Source organism: Pseudochaenichthys georgianus, chromosome 20 (genome assembly GCF_902827115.2).
Source record: "Pseudochaenichthys georgianus chromosome 20, fPseGeo1.2, whole genome shotgun sequence".
Classification (NCBI taxonomy): domain Eukaryota; kingdom Metazoa; phylum Chordata; class Actinopteri; order Perciformes; family Channichthyidae; genus Pseudochaenichthys; species Pseudochaenichthys georgianus.
In genome coordinates this window covers 7,381,466-7,396,540 of record NC_047522.1, presented here as the reverse complement: position 1 = coordinate 7,396,540, position 15,075 = coordinate 7,381,466, and the positions used below count along the sequence as shown (strand labels likewise).

General features: G+C 43.4%; 1 protein-coding gene across 1 annotated transcript in view; it reads right to left on the bottom strand.

Annotated features, from left to right (window-relative positions):
- Nucleotides 1-15,075, bottom strand: part of pard3aa (par-3 family cell polarity regulator alpha, a) — a 295,125-nt gene that overhangs the window by 214,558 nt on the left and 65,492 nt on the right. The gene's annotated exons all lie outside the window — the stretch shown is intronic.

The following is a 15,075-nucleotide window of genomic DNA, read 5'->3' as shown; positions in this document are numbered from 1 at the left end:
TATTAGTATGAGTCAACCATGAGTATAATTCGTCAACTATATTTTTTAAGATTCTGCATTTTTGGATTCCGAACAAGTTTCTGCTTATCTAGCAAGTCCAGTTAGGACACTGATCTCCAGCAGTGCTTGTAGCCGGTTATTGGTGTTGTGCCCAAAACATACAGACGGGGATGGAAGAGGAAGTTGGAAAGAACATAAACATTGTGTCTTACTTATGATCAATACACTTCTGCAGACTATCTAAGGTACTTTATGGTCTGCCAGATTTTGAGAAGTATGCCATACTGCCTTCTTCATTCTCGTTCTATCGTCTTCATGTCCTCTTTACTGTGGAGAAGGGGGCACTCTTGGCTGGAGAGAAAACTGATGCAATTGTTGCTGTTGGCAGGACAGAGCTCAAGCTGCAATGCCACGGAAACCATTTCACAAAAAACGCTTTCCGCAGTCTGGGAATTGGTCACAGTCACTTTAGAACTGAGATGATTTTATGTTTAAACATTCTTATGCTCAGACTTCCCCCCCCCGGGCTACTGTGCAGCGGGTGGCGGGTAGTATTCAGAAGTTTTGCAAAAAGAGGAAAAAGTTTTAGCAAAGTAAAAATGGGAACGGCATGTCTAATTGTCAAGTGGCGTAAAGGCTGACGCTCAGGAGTCCAAGCAGAGGGAGAGGAGGGGAGTGAAGAGAATTAAAAAAAGAACCCCCAATAAGACGAAGCTACAACCTAGAATAAAAAACAGCTTATCCAAAGGTAGGAAAAGAGGAATGAGAGAAAGTAAAAGATGTAAGACGAAGAAATGTTCCAGTTTGCCGGATAAACTCTGGAGCCATTTGAAAAACCCATTTAGCTTCTGCCTGCTTGAGTTGAGAGAAGCAAGGAAAAGAGGAGAAGTGAGTCTTATTTCATGGGCCTCTTTCTCCTTCCAGCAGGGAGCTACAACATCGCTGCTGCCTTAAGCCCCTGGTGCAAGGCTGACACTCATCCACTCGCAGCCGGTTCCACTGACTGTCACAGCAACTGCCAATCAACCGCTATCTACCTGAAGCCTGAGGGCTGCAGGAGCAGAGGATGGAGAGAGATGATGATGATGAAGGGCTGAGGCGAGGTGGAGGAGAGGAAGAGAAGGAAAAGGAAAAGAGAAAGTCAGATGAGGTCGGGCATTCTCTGCAGCCTAGGTAAAGGCTGTATTTGGGATTCAGCATTTCCATATCTGCAACGGAGGGAGCAGGGAGACAGGGCACCGAAAAAGGGAATCTCAGGGATACCTTTCATGTCGGCCTCCTTTGATCTCCTCCCGGCTTTTGGCAGCAAGGGTGGAGTAGAAAAGGAGACGGAGAGGAAGCAGCTGAGGAGGGGATGAAGAGCTGTTTTGACAACCTCTCCCGTCTCTTTCTGTCTCATACAATCCCCCCCCCCCCCCCCTCCAGAACTCCTGATCCGTCAGGAAGCCCGGGCATTAGGATTGGCACCCGTACAAACAGCCGTCCCAGGAGTACAGCGAGAAAGGTTCAAAAGACACAAGACAACAGAGGATATTAGCAGTCACGGGGCAATGCTGGCAGTGCCACCAGAGACGTGTAATACCTGCCCCGCGATGCTCTGACGCTAATCCATATCTGCCAAAACATCTTTTTCACAGCCGAGTGGAAGGGACGGCTGACATGAGTCAACCCGCGGGAAAACCTGTCCGCTCAATCCACACCTTTAATTAAAAAGAGCACATCCAAAGGCGCGCCAGGCAACGTCCTGCTTTGAATATGTATGGCCGCGCAAAAGTTATCCCTTTGAGGCAAGATTTTAATGTTCATTCAAAGTCACGCCTTTTTTCTTCTCCCTTTCAATCCCAAAACAAAAATTCGGTATACTTGTATTTGTGTGTGAGAAGGACTTTGTGCTGTTATATTTGTTTAAAAGAAGGAATGAATAATACTTTGAAGTTGTTTTAAGTAAAGCACTGCCTTGGGTAACTTTGGTATACAGTCTCTGCTAGAACACACACATACCCTCACACACACACAAACAACATATGTTTCACCTCCCATCCCTATCATTCATCATCATTGTATTGCAAGGGCACCAGGGACGCACAGTTATTACAGGTACAGTAGTGTACTGAGAAAGCCACTCCACCAGAGACTCCATGAACTCTAAACTTGTTGAGTAATAGCCATGAGCTACCATCCCTCATCCTCACACCACCCATCCATCCATCCATTCATTCATCCCCCCCTTCGACACTCACCATATATCAGTCATGGAACCTTTAAGCATCCGTCAAAGAGAGAGATTTGATCGCTTTGCAAACAGATCCACAGTACAGCCTTGATACGATACATTCTTCACTATAATGACAGTGCATTATCTTTTCATTTCTCTCTAATAGAATGTGAGCTTTACTTGTAACTCTGTTATGACCTTAGGCAACATCACAATGGAGAGAACTTCCCCCTAGAGTTATCACAGAGTTTTTAATATTTCATCCCTTCCTCCCGTCCATTATTTCTCACACACTCCGAGTCGAGCAAAGCAACAAAGTGCTTAGTCCTGTATTTTTCCTGCTCATTAAGACCATCAAATATTCAGAGAATAGGTCTTGAGCACTCTGGCCTGCCATCACTAGCGTTCCAAATAACCCTCACATGGCACCCCCGCAGCGCCTCAGAAACATATGCATATTTCAGGTGCTGTCCCATGGGGTTGATGCAAGGGAAGAGCGCCCTGAAGGCTTGTGAATGCAAGACCTGGGATGATGACATGCACTGCAAAGCAAATGGAATGCGTAAAGATGCTGCGACACATGGAACACATCCTCCCGTTTATAACAGTGACGGTGTGCTAGGGCAGTGGGGGTAGTTTATACGCCGTAGAGCAGGAAGATGACAAGCTTAAAGAAATATAATCCCCAAACAAGCAAACGCAAGTCCTGAGAGTGGTTTACGCTGCTGTTCTCGCTAGAATATTAAGTCATCATTTCTTTCAATTTTTAGAAGCAAAGCAGCTCACAAGGTAGATTTACTGCTGAAAGAAGAGCAAAAAACAAGGTGGAAGAGGTGTTAAAAAAGAATGAGCGAAGAGACAGTGAGAAAATACACAGAGCAAGCAAAGTTAAACCAGATTAGAGACTCATCCTTTCAAATCCACTCGGCCAAGTTCTCGTCCCTGCCTTTGAAGTTTTCCTCCTGTGTTGGGGAAATTAATTCACACACATTGAGGCGCCCTGTGTGAGAGCTACCTACGCAGTGCTGACAGAAGGGGGAAAATCCTACTACGCCCGAGCAACGTTCTGCCTTGTATATTAATACCTTCTAACCCGTGGTCATATATTCGTGGTCAATTCATCTCTATTCAGCCCTGGGAAATAACTAACACTTTCTAAGGGCACATAAAAGACCGTGGCTGTCTGCAACTTTAGAGTGAAAAGAGAGGGGGAGAGGACGGAGCAGGAGAGGGGAAAATGATGACATATTCATGAGAGCAATTAGGGTGGGTGTCCATAACAAAGCAAGAAATATGATGAGCATCTTATGACCTCGATGGGCTAAATTAGTATCAATCACATGACACTAATTAACACCGCGCAGACACGTCAAATAATGCTGACCTAATCTTGTTCCATCAACACGTCTACATTTTAATCAGTAATCATCATAATTAACCTATTCCATTAAAGCGCTGCAGAAATGTTTTCATTTCATTTCAGTTGTTCTACTTTGATCCCAACTCACAATAATGTTGGTCAAATATGCTTCAGTTGTGTTGCTTTTGCGTTGCTTTTGGAGGATGTTGTTCTTTGAGGTTGAATGCATAGAGGCACGGGCTGTATAGAAAATAATTTGTGTAGTCTAGTCATTTGTTTGCGATCTATTGATTTTCATGCAACGCTCAGGTTGCTGATCCAATGGATGCGATGAACCTACCTGCTCCCCCAGTATTCATTCTATTCACCCCCAACCAATCTAATAATGCCATTCCTCTCTGCCCTGATTCACATGCAAAACAACAGGCAGTCAGTCTCGGGGGCCGCACTCGGAAACACATACACACACAGATATGACTATGTGAGCCCACGCACCCATCCATGCACTCTTAAACTGTATAGACACGCACAAAGGCACAAAAAGTCACAGTTTGTGTATTAGTATTCCTCTCCCAAAGCGATGGCATTAGAAAAACCCATATTCTAACAGTGCCTTTCAGAGGGAAATGCCCTTCAATCTTTCATTGGTTATGCACAAAGCCAGGAGAGAGTAATTAAAAGCTCCACATCCAGGGACCTCGGCACAGAGAGAGAGAGGGCCGAATGAAAAAAGAGAAAGCTTCAAACATGTCAGGCCTCCCTGATGGAAAGAGATGGAGGGAATGAGGAGCAGAAAGTGGAGCGGAGCAGACAGAGAGGGAAGGCCGTATCCTTGACAAGGCCGCGCAGATCAAAATCAGGTATTTTATACTTTAACAAGGCAAGACATGATTATTAACCAGAAGTATTTAAGCTTGTGTTCTTATACAAGCTGGACAAAATGACTTGAATATTATCTGTCTCATGGTGTTTGTGAAAGGATCTAGAGAAAAGCCCTCTTGTCTGTTTGTTAGAAGATGACTTTATACGTCTTTTATACATGAATATGTGTCCCCGGTGTGTCAGGGAACTCACCAAGTGTCAGAAGACACAACCCTCTCTCTTTTCCTCCATACTAGGGATGTGCATCTCCATCACTGAGGCCGATGCGATGCACATCTCGATACGTTGTCAACGATACGGTACATTAACGATACATTTGAAACACCAGGCGATGTGATACGATTCACCCCTGTTGCGATACAGTTCGATACGATTTGATTCAACATTATGCGATTCGGGGAGATACGATGCGATTCAACACGATGCAAAATAATGATACTTCAATATGGTACGACAGAGGATTTTTGTTTTATTCCTGATATGCAGCAAATCATACATTAACAAAAAAGTGCTTTACATATGTGGTTCTCTCCATTAGTACTGCGCATCCCATCATGCAGTTTCTTTTTTATCTTTTTTACCTTAAAATCTCTCCAGAGTAAAGTACAATTGTATAACACCTCACAGTTAAACAATGTAAGGATGCATTATGCATGATTAACAATGTGCAAATAACAACTACCATAGTGCAACGCCCATACAGCTGCCAGCCTGATGTGCTTAACACTCATCCATAGGCTAACTCACCAGTGAGCAGAAAGCAGTGGGTTCTATATGAACAATAAAGAATACAAATAACCTTTCACAAACAGGTATTTCATAACTGCTTACAGTGAGGAAGATATTTAAACTATTATTGGCAGTCACAGGCTGTTGTAAACTAAACACCACTTTCTCTGACATAACACCTCACTGAGTGATTTAACTCATATGTCTAAGGTTTTACTTTTCAGCCGCAGACCCCATGTCGCCTCTTTATGTGCGTCGCCAAGTTCCTCGTACTACTCGTGTACTTTAAAGCGGCACGGCATCGTTTACAATTTGCGAGCGATTTGTCAAGTTGACCGTCTTTCTTGAAAAATCTGAAGTGTTGCCAAACGTTTGATTTGTAGGTCTTTTTCGGTGCACTGTGTTTCTCTTTCTCCTCGACTTCCATGTGTGTTGATAACTGAGACTCTCGGCCTCCGTAGTGCGAAGCAAAGATCAAAGATCGTCTCTGCTGAGTGCTGACAGGATGAGAGGATATTATATGAATGAATCGGTTTTTTACCTATGCAAAGATGCTACAATCGATGCATCGCGAGTTCAACCCAAACTGTAGCCGATGTGCACTCTTTCAACCAGTGCACTAGCATCTTGAACATTTATGCCGGTGCACCGATGCGAATCGGTGAACCTTAACATCCCTACTCCATTCCCAAATCTCTAAAAATGGGGCTGCAACGGAGCTGATTATTATTTGAATTTTTCTGACGTCAGAAAAGGGGTGCTACACCTATATGGGCAACTCTCCACCTATCAGGGGAATGAGAGACCGCTCGAAAGCGCTGGAGACGCTGTAGTACATATGCCAGGCCTGTAAGTGGCGCTGTAGTCTGCCACAAAAGCAGAATCAGCCCTTGCAAAAACAGGGCTGGAATAGAGCAAATAGAGCGAAATGAGGCATGGCTAAAATGCATGATCTGTTTGGTATTTTGGAAAAAAAACTTCACAGACATGTTTTGTATAGGTATGGCCCTACAATATATGTTTCAAATATAGCATGATAGGACCACTTTAAGGGAGCTGAGACATTTGTTGAAAATATGAGACCACAAAACACCAAAACATACCTAGAAATACTTTCATTTCCTTTTGCATGTTATGTTGCATTCCTGAAGAATCAGCATCGGAGGATTGACATGAGTCTGCCAAACAACACTCTGCACTCGTATGTACAATTCAACATTTAGACAAGTGTATATCAAAACACTGTGCAAATATGATACCAGGGATTAGGATATACTTTCTGGCTTTGAGGTGCAGATATTGTTGCCAAATTACAATGTGGTGGTCTCCGTCCAGGGTGGCCTTTACCCTATCATCCGTGATAGCCCCAGGTTAGCTGCATGATAGCCCGAGGCCATGGACAACAACAGAGGCTCGATGGCTGCACAGACTACTAGAGAAGCACTTTTAACTTGTTAAGCAGACTTCAAAACAAATACTGACTGACAGGAACACCTGAATAAGAATGTCTTGCTGTGCATTTCAATTGTAAAACAATAATGACATTTGAAGGAACACTTTGCAACTATTTTACCCAAAAATAAAAGCTTAAAATCATGTTGATGCTTCATTAAATGGGAGTTTTTTCATATCTTTTGTGGTTCAGAATCAGCTTTTTCAAAGTCTGAGAAAATAGCCATGAGGTTGTCTAGGAACTACAGGTTTTAAAAAATGTGGGCATCTACTTGTCAATATGGGAAATACTTCTCTGAAGTGTCACTCAAATATATGCCTAACAATGTAACTCCAGGCACATTTCTAATAGTAAAGAAGAAATAGGTGTAATGAACTAAAATAAATCTTTGTACTTAAGAAGTGTATATATACACCCAATCCAGCAGTAAATTACAAGCAGGCACAGACTGAGGTGAAAGGGGTGCAAGAACACCTGATGTCAATCAGCCAAAAAGCACATCAGCAAACCATGAGTAAATTATCAAATTACAATATACTGAGTCAGTCAGTCAGGCAACTCAATATACAACCAATCAGTCTATGTATTAGCTAGTACATCAGCCACTGGATTAACACTCTGCCAATAAAATGCTCTGCCAGACAGCCAGTAAGCCAAACCAGTGTCCACGCCATACAGTCAGCCAACAAGACGATGGCCAAGTGGAGCTGAGCTAAACAACACACACACACACACACACACACACACACACACACACACACACACACACACACACACACACACACACACACACACACACACACACACACACACACACACACAACACACACACACACACACACACACACACACACACACACACACACACACACACACACACACACACACACACACACACACACACACACACACACACACACACACACACACACACACACACACACACACACACACACACACACACACACACACACACACACACACACACACACACACACACACACACACACACACACACACACAGCCAGTGGGGACAGCACTGTCATTATCTGCCATCTGCAGGCCTGAGTGGCCTTAGCCTGTAGGGAGGGGAAATGAAGAGGAGGGAAGAGAAGTAGGGAGAGAGGATGCTTGTCCTTGTGTGTATGTGTAGGTTGGGGGGGGCACCAACAATGTGAGAAGTGACACACTCTCACTAACACACCAAAATGCTCAAGAAGACAACAGAGCAGTAGCTTTGTGCCCAAAAAGGAACAGACATGTTTTTCTTTGTGAGAGAGAAGTGAAACCATTGTGTTAACCGTGTGCTCAAAGAGGACAACCTGACAGACGACATACAATTACAAGTGTGTGTCAGCGTGTAAAATGTGTGGCTGCTTCCAAGCACATAACTCATTCCACAGATGTTGCTGTTAATCACAACCGTCTAACAGTTGCTATGCGTTGATATATTTACTAAAGCGGCCTATTTGAGGTGTGAGTGGTTCATCAGTGTTAAAAAAAAGTCGTGCCTCTGATCTGAGCATGTACTGTACAAGGGCAGATTGTTAGTCTGAAATTCAACAATGTAGTTTTAGACTTTATAACAAGGACACAAGCTACTGAAATATTGAGTGTGTTTTCCTGCTGCTTCTTCCTCTCCATGCTGTTCATGTGGCTGCCATGGGTTGAAGTTAAGCACATCACTACACAGAGCTCTGCACCTATATTGCAGTCAAGTTTTTATTTTGTGTGTTGCAGTCGTTTTCATGTAGAGTAGGACTTTCTTCTGAAGTCTAAAAGAAGTCAGTCATGAAAAGCTGCAGTGATAGAGGGATGGTGAGTGTCGAGTTCCTGCAGTTGACCTTTTATTCTACGAGTGTGTCATAGGTGACTACTTCTCAGTTTGACTCTTTTTAAAAGTCAGAGAAACAGGTCGGCACACTATTTGTAAAAAATAAACAAATACTGACAGCTTCTTGCTTTTACACAAACACGTCCAGGAGAAAACATTGACAGCCGAGAATAAAATCAACTCAAATGTCAATGCTCCAAAAAAGCTGTGCACTGTGCAAGACACCCTGACAGTACAGCTGTCTCATGAATGACACAACTACTCACCATAGCTGCACACATACCTTTGGAACATTACAAAGAGTAAATGGGTTTCAATGTGTTCCTCATCACAAAGGTGAAACATATATTTCAGTTAACCATTTCTCTCTGCTCTCTACCTTGAGTTTCAACTCTCAGCTGTTCTTTCAAACTGGAGGTTGGTGTTTTAGAAAGGCAGCTTGTGCCCTCTAGTGCACGTCACACTCCAGGTACCTTGCAAGTAGATGTACTTTCTCCTGTTATACTACCATTTCTACGTTTTCTGAAAACAGATAAAGCAACAGGATGAAAGGTCTGTTAAATGTTAATCAGGTTTTACGCATACAGGGCCATTTAGATTTCTCTCCAAGTGCAGTTTATTCCACATCCAGAGTGTGTTTCCTAGGAGATGTAACAACAATATATCAAGACAGGCCAATAGTTTATGTTGATCTGTATTTTTAGCTCCACCAGATGAGCACTCTAATAATGCCATGACCGGATAATTACTAGTAAACTCTAAGACACCCAATGAAGGAGCGCTCTAATGTTAAAACGGTCACTAACTCAAACAAATGTATCTGTACACTCGGTGTGAGAGAAGGGGCACGAGGACACAGTGCGCCCCACCCTGTGCATAATGGGAGGTTACAAGACGATGTGGGGGTGTATGTCTGGGGAGTGCTGCTGAACTCCCGTAACCTCAATTATTCAGCATTAGGCCCTGCTATTGATTTCCTGTTGGATCGACTTACTGAGTCCCGAGCATTGGGACAGTGACATGCTATAGCCTTCCCTGGGAGGGATCTTTAAGAATGGATGGATAGATGGGAGTCTGTTAGGAAGGAGAGAGAAAAGAGATACAGATCCACGGGAGAGGAGGGTGTAATTAAAGATACCCCTTATCAAGGCTGTGATAGATGAAGATGTCACAGCCTCGTGGGCTAGTTTTCCTAGTTAGGTGAGGGGACTTGTTAGTTTGACTAGACGACCTTGGGGAGGAGGGTGACGTTAAGGGCAGAGGGTTCCCATGACTGGGGATCCTACTGAGCGAGGAACAATATTTATGTTAGAAAGGAAAGCAGAGGATGACTAATAGGGTGAGGATATGGGGTATTATTACTGATGTTCAGGTTTCGCGGGATTGGGCAATTTTCTTAAACGTCCATCAGTGCCTGAGCCAACCTCATTGAAAACAAATAACATGGCTATGCCAGGCAAAGTTAGCCTCAATATGTCTCGCACTTACAAGAGCCATTAGCTGTGAACACAAGTGATAACACTGCTGAGAAAACAAGAAAACAACACTAAACATTTGAATAACTCATTTCTGTTTCAACATCTATGTCCAAATCTGGTCATACTATGTATTTTCCTATACCTGGCTGCATGGTCAGAGATAGGTCAGGTTCCAAATAAAACAGATGGCAGTCGCTGCCTTTCTGCAGTTTCTCCTTGGCCCAACCTTGAGAAGCTGTGCGGGGCAGAGCAGAGCACTGATCTGGGCAGAGCTGGTTTGGAGGTTGAGGACCGGAGGGGGCTGATCTGAGGCCTGTAGCCTGACAGAGCGCACACTAATTTGAGGAGGCGGATGTGGATATGGGGTTTTGAGGTGTTGCGGAAGGTGAGAGAATGCTGGAGTGAGGAAGATAACTGTAGACTTTATCTTGTGTTGGATTCAAGTATTTCGAATTTGCACACAACTAACTGATTTAATAATGTTACTGAATCAGGAACATTTCAAAAGTTCCCAATTTTAAAGATAGTTTGAGGTAATTTATGTAATGTGTACAAAAGGTAAATCGGACTATTTGTGTGTGTGTGTGTGTGTGTGTGTGTGTGTGTGTGTGTGTGTGTGTGTGTGTGTGTGTGTGTGTGTGTGTGTGTGTGTGTGTGTGTGTGTGTGTGTGTGTGTGTGTGTGTGTGTGTGTGTGTGTGTGTGTGTGTGTGTGTGTGTGTGTGTGTGTGTGTGGTGTGTGTGTGTGTGTGTGTGTGTGTGTGTGTGTGTGTGTGTGTGTGTGTGTGTGTGTGTGTGTGTGTGTGTGTGTGTGTGTGTGTGTTGTGTGTGTGTGTGTGTGTGTGTGTGTGTGTGTGTGTGTGTGTGTGTGTGTGATGAGGTGAGGTGAGGGTGGGTTAGGGGTGAACAGGGCAAGGTTGGGGTCTTGGCCGTGAGTAGTGAGCTGTTGACGATTGGGCTCCACCCCCTCATCAACACTTAATTGGCAGTGGTGATGACAAGTCCGGGCCGTAGGGCAGACCACAGCCACTGTTTACGGCTGTCTCCTCTTTACTCTGCAAATGAAAGCAGTGTGCTAACCGTCTCCAGGCACTGAGATGTCTATGTATCAGAGTATGTACGTACAGTTTGTACACTCGTATGTGTCAGTGCTCGGAGGCCTAATTACCAACATCCTCTTTACAGTTACTGTGTTTGCTTAGTTTTCCCAACACAGGTCTTTCATAATGTATTGGTGCTTTACTGCACTTTTCAGTGAACACCACAGATTAGAAAAGCCCCATACCTACTAGATGTTGCCTCAGTAAGGTCAACACAGATACTACCTAACAAGACTTGGCACAGAGTTTAAAACTTATCAAATAGTTGTTATAGTCTGAAGGCAAAAGGTATGCTGATACACAACACATAAGTTAGGCAGAACTCGCTGCATTTTTTTTTTAAATCCAACAGTTCAAAGCTCGCCCAGAACGCAGAGGATTATTCTGAACACCAAAGAGATTTTCCGACGTGAGATGATGAGGGAGATAAAGACAGCTAGATGGAGAGGTAAAATAAAGACCTGCACTTCACAAGATGGCAGAGAGCTTCGTGCCGGCGTGCACAAGGTGGCTTGAATGTAAATCAGCTGCTGGATCATGCTGTCAGCCGCAGTCAGGGGTGGGGGGGGGAGGAGCTCTGCACCTCTCTCCAGTCCAGTTCTTTTACTGTCTGCTGAGTTGTACTGCCTAACCTATATATATATATATATATGCATGTGTCTGTTTCTTCACAAAATCATCATATAAAAGATCAAATATAAAAACGCCCTCCATCTCAGTTCTCTCCTACTCATCTTCACTCTTTTTCCTTATTCAAAACTCAACCTTCACTAAAGTCCTCATTCATATCCCAGTTCACTTATCATCTCAATATCTCTTTGCACAAATCATGTATATCAATTGGCCAATCTCAAGGGGGTTGACCTTTTTTTGTAGCTTCCAGTACTGGCAAAGTTCATCATCTGAATATGGAGATATAAATCAACTTTTGCAATGAAGCCGTGTAATGTAAATGAGTGTGAGGAAGTGATTAGAAGTTTGAGATGGTGTCTGTCAGCGTCATTGCTTCAGATACTTCTAACCTTGACATATGAAGTGAGGGCTATGTTACGGTTGTGAGACCCTTGAAATGTGAGATTCAGGAGGGTATGGGATAGGGACAAGTGGGAATTGAGCATTTGGGGCAAGTGTGAAAGTAACTTAAAAAACACATATGGAGAGCTTGACGCAGAAAGAGTGATTTTCATTCACAATCCATCCCTTCACAAGACAGAGGCAAGTGTTTCTGGCCAGTGCAAAAGCAGCCTGCCCTCTACCACCACCATGCCAACACCAGCTGCAGATGTAGCTTCCCTTCTGCTGTACACAGTTGCAAATCCTCTCATTCTCAAAGGCGCCTTTGGAAAGTAGGGCATGCGACAGGAGCCAAAATGTCAGCTCTTCTAGCAGGTGGACAGCTGATCTGCGTAGAAAAAAGGCCTTGGCAGACAGGAAACGCAGTATTGTCTTGAGGTGCCACAAAAAGCCTCCCTAGAGCGTAATCTCCCCGCTTCAGAAGATGTGTAAGCCACAGCTTTCAAGGGAAAGAATCAGCAGATTTCTCAGCAGGAAAGCAGCAGCTTCTGACACAGTGACACTTGTTAGGGGAGAGACTCCTGACACATTCTAAGTGCATGTGAAACCTGTCCATACAACACTGAAGCTGCAGAGCATCACTTCCGGGAAGGAATGATTTTTGAATGATGTTAAAGGAAAGCTACAGACACTGACGAAGCCAAGGTTTGTTTTTGTTCCGTTTTTCGTGCTGGTATTTCAGACACTGAGCTCCTTGACAAGAGAACTACATTTTCTTTAGATGGATGTTTGTGGGAGTAGTTATTGAAGAGGAACCAATATAATGTCATGTTTGGACAACATGGTCTTTGTCAAAGGTTTTAGTTCAGCTTAAGCTGTGGACTTAACGCAGGTTCATGACATCTAACAACATGCCCAAAATGTCACCTCACGAATTATTTCCGTGGCACTATATCTTAAGAGGTCATTTGGTGTGAAAGAGAAGATCTGGACATCTTTCTTTGACCATAAGCAGATATAAGCAGATGTGGCCAAATGTGAGCATTCTATGAGCTGTGTGACCATATTTCCAGCTCTAACTCATGTTTTATAGAAGACTTTATGAATTAATTGTGTGCCTATGGAAGGAAGTGACTATAAAAGCCATGGGTGAGTGAGCCTTTGGCACAAGGATGAAGTGTTCCTTTCCTAAGAGTGAGCTTTGTGTGGAAGATGAGTAAAGATACGCAACTGTCCACTGTACACGTTTTCCTGGTAAAACGTTGCTAATGAATGATTTAGAGTACTGACAAAGGACATTGACTTTTATTTTGACTTTAAAAGAAGATCAAGTAAAACACCAAAATGTGTGTGTCTTTGTGATCCATGATGTATGTGCATGTGAATGTCTTTACTCCAGGGCCACCTAATGGAAGAACATAAGCCAGAACCCCTCTAAACAAGGCATGACAGCACCCAGGCTGCACCGTGCTATTTATGGGCCACATGCACCGTCCTAATTCACCTTTCTCCTGTTTGTCTCCTGTTAGCAGTCCTTCAAACCAATTAACACCTAAAAAACCATTCAGGTCTGATTCCAAACGGCTGGAGGCAATTAGAAGAAGGAAACATGGCCACTTAAGGCAGGAAGGGGATTTAAGACACTGGGCTGGGAATTGAGGCTACTGTTGGTTAGCCTAATGATTGGAATAGCAGACAGTGGTAGCTGATAATGGTGAGTGGAAATCGAGGGTAAGGCAAATACAGAATGATTTCCTTCCCATATTTAAACTTGGTTAAATGGTTGGGTGTTATGAATTATGTGGATAAAGTTACACAAAAATTAATAAAAGTGGAGGTTTAGTGGTCTTGCATGCTGTTTCGTGATTTTTTTCTTCACTTTAAGGGTCCCATGGGAACCATAAGGAAAGGCGGCACTGTACTCTGATCACCCGAGGCTCCGCCCAAACCAGATTATCGCTATGCGGGACTGGCGCCAGCGGTTTCGGTTTGGCTCAGGTTCCCAGCATTGCCCCCTTCAGCGAGGTAGTGTTAGTCGGAAGTCATTAGCACGAAACAAAGACAAACCGCTGCGGGTCTGAATCACGACCGCCGACCAAGATCTGAAAATGTGGTGTGGAAATATTTACAGTAGGCTGCGCAGCACGACTCTTTGTGGAGGGCTTTGAAGGCAAGGTGCATTTTCACATGTGCGGCAAAGGTCTTTACCTCAAATGCATTCCAAGCTTTCGGGCCTTTTTCGTGCGATTTTTCCACACATAAACACAGTTGGATCGGATTGATCCCACGAGAGGTGATCGCTTCGCCCTAGAAAATACAGGTCTTATAAAGGCCACATGAACATGTCTTAAAGAAACTTTGCTACAAGTCAAGTGAAGTTTATTACTTAAAAAATATATTGAGAAAATCCAATAACGCAAATCAGAACAGGGCTTCGTCCCCTATCCCTAAACCATTGGTTCATAAGAATAGTTTCATTTCAAATTAAAGTTTCTAGCTTGGTACTTACAGTATGTCAAAAGTCTCCTAGATGCTGATAGGATATGATATGATGGTCAGATAGTATATAACATCAATATGTACAGCGCATAGAATTGCATGATAAATGTCAGTATTCTCATTTTTCTTTTTCAAGATGGCAACATGAGACATGTGACAGCACCCATGTGACTGGGCCAGCCTTCCCATTTCCCTTTGTGAGCTGTAAATTATTTATTCCAACCAGAGGCCCATATATACAGCTTAACTATATGATGGACTAATGAGGGCTATTGATCAAATAATTGATTGCTTTATGCATGGCCTAACTGACTGCACACTCATCCATTTGGGCAGCTCATTACTTAATATACATTATTCAGAGCTAACCACTAACCAGTGGAGACTCCAGTATCATCTGAGGAGTGAATGTCAACAAGAATATAATAGCAGAGTCAGGGTCACATTAAAGCCTCAATGACTCTTTCAGTGCACTGAATAATAAACACACTGCTGACGAGTGGTGCGGTAATA